The following is an 18,620-nucleotide window of genomic DNA, read 5'->3' as shown; positions in this document are numbered from 1 at the left end:
AATGCACGTCCGCATGTATCCCGTGCCACCCAACGTGTTCTAGAAGGTGTAAGTCAACTACCCTGGCCAGCAAGATCTCCGGATCTGTCGCCCATTGAGCATGTTTGGGACTGGATGAAGCGTCGTCTCACGCGGTCTGCACGTCCAGCACGAACGCTGGTCCAACTGAGGCGCCAGGTGGAAATGGCATGGCAAGCCGTTCCACAGGACTACATCCAGCATCTCTACGATCGTCTCCATGGGAGAATAGCAGCCTGCATTGCTGCGAAAGGTGGATATACACTGTACTAGTGCCGACATTGTGCATGCTCTGTTGCCTGTGTCTATGTGCCTGTGGTTCTGTCAGTGTGATCATGTGATGTATCTGACCCCAGGAATGTGTTAATAAAGTTTCCCCTTCCTGGGACAATGAATTCACGGTGTTCTTATTTCAATTTCCAGGAGTGTATTTTACTCAATGACTTTCTGTCAATTACTATTAACTGCGACCTCTCTTAAATCTCCTAGCAGATTAAAACTGTGTGCCGAACCGAGATTCGAACTCGGGATCTTTGCCTTTTGCGGGCAAGTGCTCTGCCTGCTGAACTACCCAAGCACGACTCACGGCCCCTCCTCACAGTTCTACTTCCGCCAGTACCTCGTTTCCTAGGTTCCAAGTTTCACAGAAGCTCTCCTGCGAACCTCTGAGAACACTTTCAATCTGCCATGAAGTTTCATAGCAGTGCAAACTCCACTGCAGAGTAAAAATTTCGTTTTGTTACCTCTGTGACAGGAAATCATGAATCCAGTCGCATAACTGCGACGATATTCTATAACCACGCAATCTGATTAAACGCCGCTTGTGAGGTACAGAGTCAAAAGCCTTCTGGAAATCTAGAAATACGGAATCAAGTTGAAATCCCTTGTCTATAGCACTCGGGTGAGTAAAGAGCCAGTTTCACAAGAACGACCTTTTCTAAATACCTGTCAACTGCGTTAATAGACTGCTAGGGGTAATGCATAATGTTCGAACACAACTTATTTTCCGGAATCCTGCTGCGTATAGACATTAATGATATGTACTTGTAATTTAGTGGATTATTCTTGTTGCCTTTCTTGAATACTGGTGTGACCTTTGCAACTTTCCAGTTTTTGGTACATATCTTTCGTCGAGCGAGCGGTCGTAAATGATTGTTACGTATCGAGCTATTGCATCAGCATACTCTGAAAGGAACCTAACTGGTATACAATCTGGGACGGAAATTTGCATTTATTAAGTGACAAAAGTTGCTTCACTACTCAGAGGACATCTGCTTCTAAGTTATTCAGGTTGGCAGCTGTTCTTGATTCAACTACAAAATTCTGCAACGTCACTAGGTAAGAAGCAACCGTTACAGTTTGACCATTAAAAAAAATATGGACCAAATACTCGAACCTTGGAAATGCCACTCCATGCGTTAACTCTGGGAGAGGGTCGAGTGTGCTCCCTTACTTCATGGGAATTTTCTGTAATCCAGGTGACACAGTTGTGCTTATTTACCTTGCCGCTGTCATGAATTGTGGCTTCATCCGGGATAAAGAACACAATAGGATATACAGGGTGTTACAAAAAGGTACGGCCAAACTTTCAGGAAACATTCCTCACACACAAATAAAGAAAAGATGTTATGTGGACATGTGTCCGGAAAAGCTTAATTTCCATGTTAGAGCTCATTTTAGTTTCGTCAGTATGTACTGTACTTCCTCGATTTACCGCTAGTTGGCCCAATTGAAGGGAGGTATTTTTGACTTCGGTGCTTGTGTTGACATGAGACTCATTCAAAAATGGCTCTGAGCACTATGGGACTCAACTTCTGAGGTCATTAGTCCCCTAGAACTTAGAACTAGTTAAACCTAACTAACCTAAGGACACCACACACATCCATGCCCGAGGCAGGATTCGAACCTGCGACCGTAGCGGTCTCGCGGTTCCAGACTGCAGCTCCTAGAACCGCATGGCCACTACGGCCGGGCATGAGACTCATTGCTCTACAGTATTAGCATCAAGCACATCAGTACGTAGCATCAACAGGTTAGTGTTAATCACGAACGTGGTTTTGCAGTCAGTGCAATGTTTAGAAATGCGGAGATGCCCATTTGATGTATGGATTAGCACGGGGTAATAGCCGTGGCGCGGTACGTTTGTGTCGAGACAGATATCCAGAACGAAGGTGTCCCGACAGGAAGACGTCCGAAGCAATTGATCGGCGTCTTAGGTAGCACGAAACATTCCAGCCTATGACTCGGGACTGTGGAAGACCTAGAACGACGAGGTCTCCTGCAATGGACGAGGGAATTCTTCGTACAGTTGACGATAACCCTAATGTCAGCGTCAGAGAAGTTGCTGCTGTACAAGGTAACGTTGACCACGTCACTGTATGGAGAGTGCTACGGGAGAACCAGTTGTTTCCGTACCATGTACAGCGTGTGCAGGCACTATCGGCAGCTGATTGGCCTCCACGGGTACACTTCTGCGAATGGTTCATCCAACAATGTGTCAATCCTCATTTCAGTGCAAATGTTCTCTTTACGAATGAGGCTTCATTCCAACGTGATCAAATTGTAAATTTTCGCAATCAACATGCGTACATGCACGATGGAGCTCCTGCACATTTCAGTCGAAGTGTTCGTACGCTTCTCAACAACAGATTCGGTGACCGATGGATTGGTAGAGGCGGACCAATTCCATGGCCTCCACGCTCTCCTGACCTCAACCCTCTTGACTTTCATTTATGGGGGCATTTGAAAGCTCTTGTCTACGCAACCCCGGTACCAAATGTAGAGACCCTTCGTGCTCGTATTGTGGACGGCTGTGATACAATACGCCATTCTCCAGGGCTGCATCAGCGCATCAGAGATTCCATGCGACGGAGGGTGGATACATGTATCCTCGCTAACGGAGGACATTTTGAACATTTCCTGTAAGAAAGTGTTTGAAGTCACGCTGGTACGTTCTGTTGCTGTGTGTTTGCATTCCATGACTAATGTGATTTGAAGAGAAGTAATAAAATGATCTCTAACATGGAAAGTAAGCGTTTCCGGACACATGTCCACATAACAAATTTTCTTTCTTGAGGAATGTTTCCTGAAAGTTTGGCGGTACCTTTTCGTAACACCCTGTACGCGCGTAATTTCTAATAGTACTTCTGAAGCTCGTGCGCGAGCAGTTTTGTGAGCATCAGATAGGGCCTGCACCATCCGGGCTTCATTTCCAGTTCGTGATGGAGAATTCTTAACGGCACTTGTCCGCGCTGTTTCGGAGTCCAATGCTAATGTCGTATTTGAGGTTCCTGGGCTCCTAATTGTGGCGTCTATGAAGCCTTCATACTCAGTCCGCTAGACAAACATTCAAGTAAATCGTATTAATGAGTTTTATGACAAAAAGAAATTTACAATACTTAACTTTTGCAACTGGCAACGGCCTTGCCTCAGTGACTACACCGGTTCCCGTGAGATCACCGAAGTTAAGCGCTGTTGGACGTGGCCGGCACTTGGATGGGTGACCGTCCAGCGGCCAAGCGCTGTTGCCATTTTTCGGGGTGCACCCAGCCTCGTGTTGCCAATGGAGGAGCTACTCGACCGAATAGTAGCGGCTTCGGTCAAGAATACCATCTTACGACCGGGAGAGCGGTGTGCTGACCCCACGCCCCTCCTGTCCGCATCCTCCCCTGAGGATGACACGGCGGTCGGATGGTCTCGGTAGGCCACTCGTGGCCTGAAGACGGAGTGCTTTTTTAACTTTTGCAATTACACGTTTGTGTCGCAAGCAAAGGGTGACATACCAAATAAGCAAATTTCTTCAGTATAGACAATTCCTAGTCTGTGCTACATAAAAAGTACAAGCGAAGTGACAGGCGTTGACGCTGCTATACAAGTTACTATTCAACTGGACCGTCACCAGTGGGTCGCGGTGCTTACGTCCTCTCCATATATGGGCCGCCGCTGTCGCGTTGTCATCCTGGAGGGAGCTCCGGTCAGCTTGCGACTGACTGACTCCTTCTCACAGCCATCTCTTCTCTACCGTTGCCGACTGGCGTGCAAGCGCTTCACCTTACGCCGTAACACTAATCATTGTGCCTTGAGCATTTATGATCTTACCTCCCATTCGAATACTTCTTGAAAGTACACTGTTTCCTTTACAGACCCTGTGCACACAAATTTCTCATCCAGTCGATGGGTAGTTAAACAGCTCGGGGGATCCATATGAAACCATTATTGAAATTTGCTTCTCGCTATTGAGGGTGACCGAAAAGACCTTCATCCGAGGAGCTACCTTCTTTCTCCCTGACATGCTAAGTCGTATCTCAATCTCTAGTCTACGACATAATTTAAAATTATGTAGTTCGATATGAGAGGTACCATCTTATTAACCAAACCTGTATTTGGGAGGGGTGGGTCGCAAACTGTGATCACACCCCACCCCCCGCCCCCTTCCTCGAGAACAGAACCTCGTATCCGTGCCTGCCTCTAGCGGTGTGCGAAGATACTATTGTGCAGGGACTTCGAAGTGTTCAAAGACTGCAGAAATACACCTCGAAACAAATAAGTTTATTGACGAGGGAAATTTTATTTTAAGGTTACCGTTAGAAGAAAGATTAAGAAAAGGCAAACCTACGTTTCTAGCATTTGTAGACTTAGAGAAAGCTTTTGACAATGTTAACTGGAATACTCTCTTTCAAATTCTGAAGGTGGCAGGGGTAAAATACAGGTAGCGAAAGGCTATTTACAATTTGTACAGACACCAGATGGCAGTTGTAAGAGTCGAGGGGCATGAAATGGAAGCAGTGGTTGGGAAAGGAGTGAGACAGGGTTGTAGCCTCCCCCCGATGTTATTCAATCTGTATATTGAGCAAGCAGTAAAGGAAACAAAAGAAAAATTCGGAGTAGGCATTAAAATTCATGGAGAAGAAGTAAAAACTTTGAGGTTCGCCGATGGCATTGTAATTCTGTCAGAGACAGCAAAAGACTTGGAAGAGCAGTTGAATGGAATGGACAGTGTCTTGAAAGGAGGATATAAGATGAACATCAACAAAAGCAAAACGAGGATAATGGAATGTAGTCAAATTAAATCGGGTGATGCTGAGGGAATTAGATTAGGAAATGAGACACTTAAAGTAGTAAAGGAGTTTTGCTATTTAGGGAGTAAAATAACTGATGATGGTCGAAGTAGAGAGGATATAAAATGTAGACTGGCAATGGGAAGGAAATCGTTTCTGAAGAAGAGAAATTTGTTAACATCGAGTATAAATTTAAGTGTCAGGAAGTCGTTTCTGAAAGTATTTGTATGGAGTGTAGCCATGTATGGAAGTGAAACGTGGACGATAACTAGTACGGACAAGAAGAGAATAGAAGCTTTCGAAATGTGGTGCTACAGAAGAATGCTGAAGATAAGGTGGGAGATCACGTAACTAATGAGGAGGTATTGAATAGGATTGGGGAGAAGAGAAGTTTGTGGCACAACTTGACTAGAAGAAGGGATCGGTTGGTAGGACATGTTTTGAGGCATCAAGGGATCACAAATTTAGCATCGGAGGGCAGCGTGGAGGGTAAAAATCGTAGAGGGAGACCAAGAGATGAATACACTAAGCAGATTCAGGAAGGATGTAGGTTGCGGTAGATACTGGGAGATGAAGAAGCTTGCACAGGATAGAGTAGCATGGAGAGCTCCATCAAACCAGTCTCAGGACTGAAGACCACAACAACAACAACAACCGTTAACATCGTTTGACAGCCCCTCGTATTCATGGTGCAGGAATAAAGCAGTTTGTGCGCGTACCGGATATGAGAAGAGAACAAAACTGTTCTGTAACCACTTAGACGCTGGTTGCAGCGCTCAAGGTCAATCTAGAAGCAACTCTCGATGTTTCAAGATGTAAGGGAGTATCCAGCCTTCACAACACGTGTAGAACTGCGGGGACGCGTTTCCAACTACAAATAACCTGATGTATCCGGTGGTCTTCCGGATTAAACCATTTGTATGCATGCAGCGGTGTCACAGGCGAGAACAGCTTCGATCGTCGCGGTTATCAGCCTTGAAACAAACAGAGTGGCGAACAGCGCCTAATCCTCCCTCGCGGAAGGCTCTTCTTCCTCCTCCCGCACCCCCCCTCCCCCCCTCCCCTCCCCTCCCCTCCCCCCCCCCCCCCCTCCTCCCTGACCTCTTAAATAACACATAACCTATCATACAGTCCCTGCGTGTGCTTTCCATCGGAGAAATATGGAAACCACCCGCAATGGTCAGGGGTTGAATTGGAACACTGTGACACTCCAGAATACCTTTGAATTTCAAGTCAAAAGTCTCCACTAGAAACAACCTACTGAGTAAACTGGCCGGATCACAGTGGGGCAGTCAATCTGAAACCATCCGAACTTCTGCAGTGGCGTTATGCTACTCCACTGCAGAGCATGCCTTTCCCGTTTGATACAAGCCCAACACAAGCGACCCATGCAGAATTATAAGAGGGTGCTTGAAATTAGCTCCAGTCGAATGGCTCTACCACCCTGCAGAAATTGCGCCACCTCCTGTTCAAAGGTAAGTAGCAGTAAACAGGGAAACAACGAAACTGGAGCAGAGAAAAACGTATCCCACGCTTAAACAACCCTTCCCACATCGACTAAGGTCAAGTTTCCCCCAGAACAAAGGAGAGGCTAACAACCGCTGATGAAACAGCCAAGCTCCAACTATGGAGTGATGAGACATCCCACCTTCCTGGTTGGAAAAGACTTTCAGAAGCTTTAGCCCCTGGTCACGATTTGAATTTGCCAGTCTGGATGCCCTTGAATAGGATGAAGTCAGGAGTGGGCAGATCACGGGCTAACCTGACAAAATGGGGAAACAAAACCCAATGTGACTGCGGAAAGAACAGACTCTTCAACATATGCCTCACTGCCGACTGTGTCGATCCACCTGCACAGAAGATGACCTCCACCAGGCAACGAAAAATGCACTACAAGTTGCCAAATTTTAGTCAAAGATTATATAAGTCGTATTGATCTGTCAATAATTGTATAAACAGCGTTTTATATATGTCTCTGACGAGAGAAGAAGAATAATAATAACAATATTGTTCCTTGATCTTCTGAGTGTTCCCTCCTTCTCCGGGGAACTTCTTGATCCCGTACCTTTGATCCATCTAATTTTCACATCGTCGTATAGCACCACTTCTCAAACGCTTCGATTCCCCTCTGTTCCGGTTTTCCCCACAGTCCATGTTTCACTACCATACAGTGCTCTGCTCCAAACGTACATTCTCAGAAAGTTCCCTCTCAAATTAAAAGTTATGTTTGATACTACTACTTTTGGACACGAATGCCCTTTTTGCCAGTGCCAGTCCGCCTTTTATATCCTCCTTGATCTGTCCATCATGAGTTGATTCGTTACCTAAGAAACAGATATCCTCGCTGTAGCGAAGAACCTCGAATCGCTTAATGAAGGCATGTTTTCCAGATTGTCTATCAATGAAATTCCTTTCAGAGTATGTCGCTATAATGGCTCCATACTTAGCAATTATATAGAACTGCTCACTCATTGAAAGATCCGTACCTAAATAATGGAAATTTGCACAAGTCACACCAACACTCAAGAAAGGAAGTAGGAGTAATCCACTGATCGACAGAGTCATACCACAAGTCGATTTGCGGTAGGATTTTGGAAAATACATTGTGTTTGAACATTATGAATTACCTCGTAGAAAATATCTATTGACACACAGTCAGCACGGATTCAGAAAATATCGATTTTTCGCAAAACAACTAGCTCATTATATTTGTTTTCAGGTGGTGCTGTTCAGCCGCCAAATAATTGTTAAAAGTCAAGGTTGCACCTTCAGCTGTCATTTATTTTGCACAATTCGCCACTGGTTTCGGTCAATGACAATTATCGAACTTACGGCAGGAAAGTTCTACCATAATTTGAACAAAAGTAATTTGCTCTTTTAAGCCTACCACAGCGCTTAAAAAATTTCTCGCAATAAAAAATTATCGTACATAATTATTATTATGAAACTTTTTTAAGTACCGTGGTGAGATCAAAATGGCAAATTACTTGCGTTGAAATTATGGTACAATTTTCCTGTCGTTTATACCGGCTTAATAATGGTCACAGACCGAACCAGTAGCGAATTATGCAAAATAAATTAAGATTTCTCCGTGAATTTTAACAATTAGCTCTTTATTCACACGAAGTAATGACGTCTATAGACAGGGGATCACAAATTTCTAGATTTCCAGAAGTCACCGTTCCTCAAGAGCAACTTGTAATCGAACTGCGTTCGTATCGCTTCACTTGTGTGACTATATTCGTTATTTCCTGTCAGAAACCTCACAGTTCGTACTAATTCATGAAAAGTCATCGAATAGGGCAGAAGTGTTATATGTCCTCTGCTGTTCTTAATCTTTGTAAATTATTCAGGAGACAATCTGAGCTGACCTTCCAGATTGTTTGCAAATGATGCTGTCATTTACCGTCTTGTAAAGTCATCAGATGATCAAAACCAATTGCAAAATGATATAGAGAAGATACCTGTGTGGTGAGAAATCTGGCAATAAACTGTAAATAATGAAAACATTTGAGGTCACCCACAGGCGTACTGAGAGGAATCAGCTACATTTCAGTCACACGATAAGTGACGCGAAGCTTGATCACAGTTACGAATAATTTAAATTGGAACGATGACTCGGGTAATGCTGTGGGGAAGGCGAACCAAAAACTACGTTTTATTGGCAGAGCACAGTACGCAACAAGTTAAGTTAAGAGACTGCCTACACTTCGCTAGTTCCTTCTTTCCTGGACTACCGCTGTGCTGTCTCTGGTCCGTACCAGATAGGATTGATGGAAGGACAGCTCGTTTAGTATTATGGCAAAATAAGAGAGACAGTGTCACGGATATGATACGAGAGTTGGGGTGGCAGTCATTAAAACATGGGTGTTTTTCACGAAATTTCACTCTCCAACGCTCTTCTCCGAATGCGAGAACATTTTGTTCACGCCCTATCTACAGAGGGAGAAATCAACGCTCTTCTCCGAATGCGAAGACGTTTTGTTGACGCCCAGCTACAGAGGGAGAAATGAACATTCCAGTAAAATAAGGGAGATTAGAACTAGCACGATACGATTTAAGTGATCGCTTCTCCAGCGAGCTGTTCGAGAGTGGAACGGTAGAGAAATTGTGTGGAAGTGGTTCGATAAATCCTCTGCCACACACTTAAGTGTGAACTGCAAAGTACTCATGTAGATGTAGATTTAGATGTAGAACGTAGATATAGATGTAGTTGATGGTGTGCAGTTTACAGTCAGTATAACAGTGAATAACGCTTGTTTTACGCAGAACCATGTAGCGCGAATCCATCCGAATGTCGGCTCAGTTAGTTGGTTAGTTTCATCTCCCATGCAGATAATCGTAATGATATTGAACGAGTCATTTTTACACTGAGACAACAAATTAATCTGTAAAGAAGGCTTTTTTTAAATGTACAGATACGACTAATGAATTTTCTCCCAACACCTTTTACACATTACGAAAATAAATTTTCTGCGCAACAGGAGGTGTAGTCAAGGAGCAACTTTCTCGTTTTTTTTTTTTTCCAAACTTTTCTTGCTGTCAGATATTTTATGTCACTGGGTAAGTGATCAAAATTTCTGTTGCATCATTGTGCGCCCCTTTTGTGGTAAGGAGGAATTTATTGTGGAGCAAAGACTGTCATTTTTCCGTCTTGCAATATAATTATACACTCCTGGAAATTGAAATAAGAACACCGTGAATTCATTGTCCCAGGAAGGGGAAACTTTATTGACACATTTCTGGGGTCAGATACATCACATGATCACACTGACAGAACCACAGGCACATAGACACAGGCAACAGAGCATGCACAATGTCGGCACTAGTACAGTGTATATCCACCTTTCGCAGCAATGCAGGCTGCTATTCTCCCATGGAGACGATCGTAGAGATGCTGGATGTAGTCCTGTGGAACGGCTTGCCATGCCATATCCACCTGGCGCCTTAGTTGGACCAGCGTTCGTGCTGGACGTGCAGACCGCGTGAGACGACGCTTCATCCAGTCCCAAACATGCTCAATGGGGGACAGATCCGGAGATCTTGCTGGCCAGGGTAGTTGACTTACACCTTCTAGAGCACGTTGGGTGGCAGGGGATACATGCGGACGCGCATTGTCCTGTTGGAACAGCAAGTTCCCTTGCCGGTCTAGGAATGGTAGAACGATGGGTTCGATGACGGTTTGGATGTAGCGTGCACTATTCAGTGTCCCCTCGACGATCACCAGTGGTGTACGGCCAGTGTAGGAGATCGCTCCCCACACCATGATGCCGGGTGTTGGCGCTGTGTGCCTCGGTCGTATGCAGTCCTGATTGTGGCGCTCACCTGCACGGCGCCAAACACGCATACGACCATCATTGGCACCAAGGCAGAAGCGACTCTCATCGCTGAAGACGACACGTCTCCATTCGTCCCTCCATTCACGCCTGTCGCGACACCACTGGAGGCGGGCTGCACGATGTTGGGGCGTGAGCGGAAGACGGCCTAACGGTGTGCGGGACCGTAGCCCAGCTTCATGGAGACGGTTGCGAATGGTCCTCGCCGATACCCCAGGAGCAACAGTGTCCCTAATTTGCTGGGAAGTGGCGGTGCGGTCCCCTACGGCACTGCGTAGGGTCCTACGGTCTTGGCGTGCATCCGTGCGTCGCTGCGGTCCGGTCCCAGGTCGTCGGGCACGTGCACCTTCCGCCGACTACTGGCGACAACATCGATGTACTGTGGAGACCTCACGCCCCACGTGTTGAGCAATTCGGCGGTACGTCCGCCCGGCCTCCCGCATGCCCACTATACGCCCTCGCTCAAAGTCCGTCAACTGCACATACGGTTCACGTCCACGCTGTCGCGGCATGCTACCAGTGTTAAAGACTGCGATGGAGCTCCGTATGCCACGGCAAACTGGCTGACACTGACGGCGGCGGTGCACAAATGCTGCGCAGCTAGCGCCATTCGACGGCCAACACCGCGGTTCCTGGTGTGTCCGCTGTGCCGTGCGTGTGATCATTGCTTGTACAGCCCTCTCGCAGTGTCCGGAGCAAGTATGGTGGGTCTGACACACCGGTGTCAATGTGTTCTTTTTTCCATTTCCAGGAGTGTATATACATCATTGTTCCTTTCTAACCGCAGTGTATTATTTACAGCTAACATAATAAGGGCATAAATACACTGTGAAGCAGTAGACAGAATGTCTAACTTCTACACAGATGGCTAAAAAAGATCGCGGGTGCCACATTTTATTGTTAGAGCACGTTTTTGAGCAATGAAGACTTTGTTGAAGAGGAATTCTACACAACGTTGTTCTGCATGATATTACTGAAGCACATATTTCTTGATTTCCGGAAGGCGTTTGACACCGTGCGCCATTACAGGCTGTTCTCGATCACTGCAGGAGTGTTTGGCGTCCGTACCAGATCGGATTGAAGGAAGACATCGAAGTAATTCAGCGGCGGGCTGTTACATTTGTTACCGGTAAGTTTGAACAAATCGTAAGTGTTGCGGAGATGCTTTGGGAACTCAAATGGGAACCCCTACATGGAAGGCGGCGATCTTTTCCAGAAATACTATTGCGAAAATTAAGAGAACTGGAATTTGAAGATGAGTGTCGAACGATTCTACTGTCCTAACAAACATTGCTCGTAAGGACAACGAAGGTAAGATACGAGAAATGAGGGCTCATACGGAAGTATATATGCAGTCTTTTTTCCCTCGATTTGCGAATGAAACAGGAAAGGGAATGACTAGTGGCGATACGACCATACGGTGGCTTGAAGAGTATCGATGTAGATGTAGAATGATAATATACAGAACATGGTAACTTACTGATGTTCCTGGCGACGAACACGCTGAAATACACTACTGGCCATTAAAATTGCTACACCAAGAAGAAATGCAGATGATAAACGGGTGTTCATTGAAAAAATATATTATACTAGAAATGACATGTGATTACATTTTCACGCAATTTGGGTCCATAGATCCTTAGAAATCAGTACCCAGGATAACCACCTCTGGCCATAATAACGGCCTTGATACGCCTGGGCATTGAGTCAAACAGTTCATCAAGAGTAGTGACTGGCGTATTGTGACGAGCCAGTTGCTCGGCCACCATTGACCAGACGTTTTCAATTGGTGAGTGATCTGGAGAATGTGCTGGCCAGGGCAGCAGTCGAACATTTTCTGTATCCAGAAAGGCCCGTACAGGACCTGCAACATGCGGTCGTGCATCATCCTGCTGAAATGTAGGATTTCGCAGGGATCGAATGAAGGGTAGAGACACGGGTCGTAACACTTCTGAAATGTAACGTCCACTGTTCAAAGTGCCGTCAATGCGAACAAGAGGTGACCAAGGCGTGTAACCAATGGCACCCCATACTATCACGCCGGGTGATACGCCAGTATGCCGATGACGAATACAGGCTTCCTATGTGCGTTCACCGCTGTGTCGCCAAACACGGATGCGACCGTCATGATGCTGTAAACAGAACCTGGATTCGTCCGAAAAAATTACGTTTTGCCATTCCTGCACCCAGGTTCGTCGTTGAGTACACCATCGCAGGCGCTCCTGTCTGTGATGCAACTTCAAGGGTAACTGCAACCACGGCCTCTGAGCTGATAGTCCATGCTGCTGCAAACGTCGTGAAACTGTTCGTGCAGATGGTTGTTGTCTTGCAAACGTCCCCATCTGTTGGCTCAGGGATCGAGACGTGGCTGCACGATGCGTTACAGCCGGTCGGATAAGATGCCTGTCATCTCGACTGCTAGTGAAACGAGGCCGTTGGGATCCAGCACGGCGTTCCGTATTACCCTCCTGAACCCACCGATTCCATATTCTGCTAACAGTCATTAGATCTCGACCAACGCGATCAGCAATGTCGCGATACGATAAACCGCAATCGCGATAGGCTATAATCCGACCTTTATCAAAGTCGGAAACGTGATGGTACGCATTTCTCCTCCTTATACGAGGCATCACAACAACGTTTCACCAGGTAACGCCGGTCAACTGCCGTTTGTGTATGAGAAATCGGTTGGAAACTTTGGTCATGTCAGCACGTTGTAGGTGTCGCCACAGGCGCCAACCTTGTGAGAATGCTCTGAAAAGCTAATCATTTGCATATCACAGCATCTTCTTCCTGTCGGTTAAATTTCGCGTCCGTAGAACGTCATCTTCGTGGTGTAGCAATTTTAATGGCCGGTAGCGTAGTTTCTTCAGTCCCTCGAAACTAGCACAATACACTTCAGAGTTTATCGTTGCACCGTCAGGGAGGGCATCAAACAGAATAACTTCAGAGTCCCGTAAGACCATCGCCATGACTTCACTGGCTGAGGGTGCGACTTTGAACTTTTCCTTCCTAGAACAGGGTGTGTAGCACCCCTCCACGGATTGCTATTTCGTTTCCGGTTCGAAGTGATGAACGGATGATCCATTGTCTGTGACAAAGTTTGAGAAAAAATTGTCACGATCAGCCTTGCAACACACAAGCAGTTCCGCACAGATGGTGCTTCGTTGCTCCTTATGGTCTTCTGTTAGGCGGCGAGGTATCCGGCGGGCACATATCTCTGAGTTCTGCAACTGGTGGATATGTACGTCAGCCCTACCAACAGAGATGTCCAGTTAATCAGCGAGCTGTTTGTTTGTGATCTGTTAATGATGCCGAATGAAAGTGTCAGCTCTTTCGAACAATGCAGGAGCGGCCGGCACATGGGAGATCGGACTGATTTGCGCGACATTGTTACGATGATGACAGATGCCTCGCCCAACGACTCACCGTGCTTTTGTTCACTGTCAGATCCCCGTAGACGTCCTGTATAAATATGTGCGATGTTTTGGTTTTCCGCCAAAAGAAACTCAATGACAGCTCTCTGCATGGAACCCACCTTCGTTACAGACCCCATTCCGAAAGCTACATACAGCGCTACTGCCTGACCAGCCGGGGTAGCTGAGAGCAGTAACGCGCTGCTTCCTGGACTCGGGTAGGCGCGCCGGCCTCCGGATCGAATCCGCCCAGCGGATTAACGACGAGCGCCAGTATGCCGGCAAGCCTGGATGTGGTTTTTAGGCGGTTTTCCACTACGTGAATACTGGGCTGGTCCCCACGTTCTGCCTCAGTTACACGACTCGCAGAAATTTGAAAGCGTTTGCACAGTGCCACGGCTTAAATTAGACGCTGACAGCTGGGTTATACTAATTCCGTCCTGTGGGGGGGGGGGGGGGGGGGGGGGGTTTGGGGTGGTGGCAGGAAGGGCATCCGGCCACCCTCTGCAACTCACACTGCCCAGTCAATAGTAGCACGGCCGACCCCGCCTGACGCGGAACAAAGGCCCAAGAAAGAAAGAAATGTAACGCTACTGCGTACCAGAACATCATGAAACGTTAGGGACTGAAGCAGGAGTATTCCACCATGTCCCACAACAAGTTTCACATTTTTTTCAATCGCAATTGGCAGAGAAAAGAAATGTGTCGCATTACTTACTGAACGTCCCCCTAACTCTGTTTGTTGTATATTGGATGGAAGGTCTTGTACATTACATTGCATGAGAAACAACAGCGGACATGAGGGACTGAGCCTTGGGGAACCCCACACGTGATTTCTTGCCAGCCAGAAGACTGTCCTCCGAAACCTGCCTTTCGTGGGAATCTCGTACACAGAAGGATGCGCAGGAGACCAGGGGTTCCGTGGCGCTTGCGACCGCAGGGTCGCGCCCGCGGTTTACATAAGCAGTTCCCGGAACAGCGGCCGCCATGCGGCACGCACGGAACTCGGCACGCGCGTGATTCATAAGCGACCTGCGTGCCCGGAATACGCACCGCGCGGCCGCACGAACGGAAAGCGCATCTGGGATCAGGCAGGCTGCGTCACCATGCAGCTTACAAACTGCGCAGCGCCTCTGCACCGGCCATACTGATCACAGAGAGCCAGTGGTCCGGAGCGATCAAGCCGGCCTCGTGTTTACCCCTCCTACAGCGTCCCCAGCAAAATCACAGTCCCCGGCATCTCGTCTGACGCCTCCTATACGCCCATCTCTGTCGATAAGGGGCTCAAGGGGTTTGGAACACCTGGGCGGAATGACTTGTCTGCGAAGCCCACGGCTCACCCTGGGAAGCCAATGACTGTGAAAGCGAGAAACCTGCTTGTTGTGACGGTCTAATATAAAGGGTGTTTCATCTACATCATACTCCGGAAGTCAACTACTGGTGTGTGACGCAGGATACTTTCGGTACCACTATCTGATCCCTCGAGGCCTGATCCACTCGCGAATAGTGCGTGAAAAGAATGGTTGTCGGTAAGCCTCTGTATTGGATCTAATTTCTCGAATTTTCTCCTCCTGAAAAGTGCTGGCCCGACTTTTCGATAGTAACTCTGTCCGCCTGCGCAACTACTTCCCTTTCCCCCTCCGTGCACTGTGGCGTACCGGTCTCACAATCAGTTACGAACGTAAAGGCACCATGGACATAGGTTACACCAATGAAGAATACGCTGACATGCAGTTCATCTATGGCAAAGCGAACGGCAGTGCCCTTGAGGCTCCACTATTGCATGAAGAAACTTTTCCTCTCCACAGGTAGCCCAACGGGCGTACATTTAGCCAGTTATATCAGTGCCTTAGAGAAACCGGGAGAGTCTCACAGAATGTACAAGAAAGGCGACTCAGATCCATAACACCCGATGTAGAGTAAAGGCTGTTACGCTCTGTACACGAACGTCAGAGTACTTCAACAAGGAGGATTGCTATTGCTACCTAAAAACTTGTCCTGAGTCATAACAGTGTGTGGAGGATTTTACATCGGCAAGTATTCTACCCACATCATCTCCAGCGAACCGATAGTTCTGTACTGACAAGTTACTCTGTAACTGCAATTTATGATCTGAAGATGGGCAGCTAGCCTGAAACCGGTCATTGAAAATAAAAAATAGCGATCAAGACTGAAATGCCATACTTTTATTTAAAGAACGATCGCGGCAATCCCATTAAGACAATCATGTCTAGTTTTGATAAACGAAAAATGCTTTGCTTGGTCAAAGTTTATATAAACCGTGTTGATCTGTCAACAATTGTATAAACTGTTTTTTATGTATGTTTCTGAGACGAAAATAATAATAACTAAATGACTCTCAGTCATTTGCTACGAAATGCGACCTTCTGACAGGAAATCAGGAATCCACTCACACAACTGAGACACTATTCCACAGGCAATCAATTCGATTAGATGCCGCTTCTGGGAGCCAGTGTCAAAAGCGTCCTGGAAGTCTGAAATCTATAAATATCGATTCAGCTTGAGATCCTCTGGCGGTAGCAATCGGTACCTTCGTGCGCGTGAGGAGCCATGTAGCGATTTAGCAACAACCACTACCGAAACCGTTGTGCTATCGTTGCAGAAGTCAGTCACGAGGGACGAGAAGCATATTTTCTCCGATGGTCTTGAGGAACGCTATTACGCGCTCTGAATATCTGGAGTGGAGCCACAACGGACGGCACAGTCTCCTGGAAACCCGGGGACCACGCAACTGGAGAAAGTCTTGCGGTGATAAATCGCGAGTCGCTGGTTTTCGGCCAACCGGCTGTCGCATTGTCCAACACGTGCGCGGGCTCCTAGCGGCTGCCAAAACCCTCTGGGCAGGAGAGCTGCAAGAACCGTACACATTGTATTCAGCGGTAAGTGTACTTCTGCCCGCTGAAACTACAGCAGCATGAAGACATTGGCAACGGACCTCCAATTAGCGTGAAGCGTTCTTCACGCCTGAAACGTCCTCTTACGGCATGTGAAAACGCACGTTGCGGAGCAGCTGGTGGAGCTACACTGGGGAACGTGAAATGAAGAATTTGGCATGTCACAGTTTTGCCTATTGACAAGGGATTTCATATCGATTCCGTATTCCTGGATTTCCGGAAGGCTATTGACACTGTGCCACACAAGCGGCTCGTAGTGAAATTGCGTGCTTACGGAAAATCGTCTCAGTTATGTGACTGGATTAGCGATTTCCTGTCAGAGAGGTCACAGTTCGTAGCAATTGACAGGAAAGTCATCGAGTAAAACAGAAGTGATTTCAGGCGTTCCCCAAGGTAGTGTTATAGGCCCTTTGCTGTTCCTTACCTATATAAACTATTTGGGAGATAATCTGAGCAACCGTATTCTGTTGTTTGCAGATGACGCTGTCGTTTATCGACTAATAAAGTCATCAGAAGATCTAAACAAACTGCAAAACGGTTTAGAAAAAATATCTGAGTGGTGCGAAAAGTGGCAGTTGACCCTAAATAACTAAAAGTGTGAGGTCATCCACATGAGTGCGGAAAGGAACTCGTTCAACTTCGGTTTCACGATAAATCAGTCTAATCTAAAACCCGTAAATTCAACGAAATACCTAGGTATTACAATTACAAACAACTTAAATTGGAAAGAACACATAGAAAATGTTATGGGGAAGGCTAACCAAAGGCTGCGTTTTATTGGCAGGACACTTAGAAAATGTAACAGACCTAGTAAGGAGACTGACTACACTACGCTTGTCCGTCCTCTTTTAGAATACTGCTGAGCGGCGTGGAATCCTTACCAGATAGGACTGACGGAGTGCACCGAAAAAGTTCAAAGAAAGGCAGCACGTTTTGTATTATCGCGAAACATGGGAGAGAGTGTCACAGAAATGATGCAGGATTTGGGCTGGAAATCATTAAAAGAAACGCGTTTTTCGTTGCGATGAAATCTTCTCACGAAATTCCAATCACCAACTTCCTCCTCCGCATGCGAAAATATTTTGTTGACACCGACCTACATAGGGAGAAACGATCACCAAGATAAAATAAGGGAAAACAGAGCTCATACGGAAAGATATAGGTGTTCATTCTTTCCGCGCGCTATACGAGGTGGAAAAATAGAGACTTGTGAAGGTGGTTCGATGAACCCTCTGCCACGCACTTAAATGTGATTTGCAGAGTATCCATGTAGATGTAGATGTAGATGCGACGGGGAAGGGAACGTGGCCAATGAAACGCGACGTCTTTTTTACGTCATAAACGGAACATAGGAGTCGCCATATTGTATGGAGTTAAATTCCATAATTAGTGTTTTCTGTGGAGTACGTGGTACGAGAATGAGCTGTTTCAAAGCATCAGCAAGTTGAGGATTTTTGAAAAATGCGTCTTTCTACGACGGGTGTTCAATAAGTGATGCAACACGTTATTTTTTTTTCTGAAAGCAGCTTGGTTTTATCCAGTATTCTATACACCATATTACTCCACACTTTCTTGGCTACAAAACACTATTTTTCAACATAATGTGCGTTCAGTGCGACGCCACTACGCTATTTTACTGATCGACGTCGGAGCCAACGACTTGCTGTATCATTAAACTCTCCATCATTAACGTACTGCTTCCCGCAGAGTGCATCCTTCATTGCACCAAATAAACGGAAATTTTCTGTTAGGCGCTGAGGGACGCAGCAGGCACACATCGAATATCCCGACCGGTGCACTGCCAACAGAGATGTCCAGTTGTGCGGCGAGGCGTTTGACTGTAATCCGCCGATCACCTCTAATGAGAGTGTCCGCACG

General features: G+C 46.6%; 1 protein-coding gene and 1 pseudogene across 1 annotated transcript in view; both read left to right on the top strand.

Moving 5' to 3' along the window:
• The window catches only part of LOC126428185 (sclerostin domain-containing protein 1-like), a 469,785-nt gene that overhangs the window by 31,034 nt on the left and 420,131 nt on the right, over positions 1-18,620 (top strand). The window lies entirely within an intron of this gene.
• On the top strand, positions 3,432-3,548 carry LOC126428565 (5S ribosomal RNA; annotated as a pseudogene).

This window comes from Schistocerca serialis, chromosome 12, assembly GCF_023864345.2.
Source record: "Schistocerca serialis cubense isolate TAMUIC-IGC-003099 chromosome 12, iqSchSeri2.2, whole genome shotgun sequence".
Taxonomy (NCBI): Eukaryota; Metazoa; Arthropoda; class Insecta; order Orthoptera; family Acrididae; genus Schistocerca; species Schistocerca serialis.
Note: the sequence above shows the minus strand (reverse complement) of the source record. Positions and strands in the feature narration are given on the sequence as shown.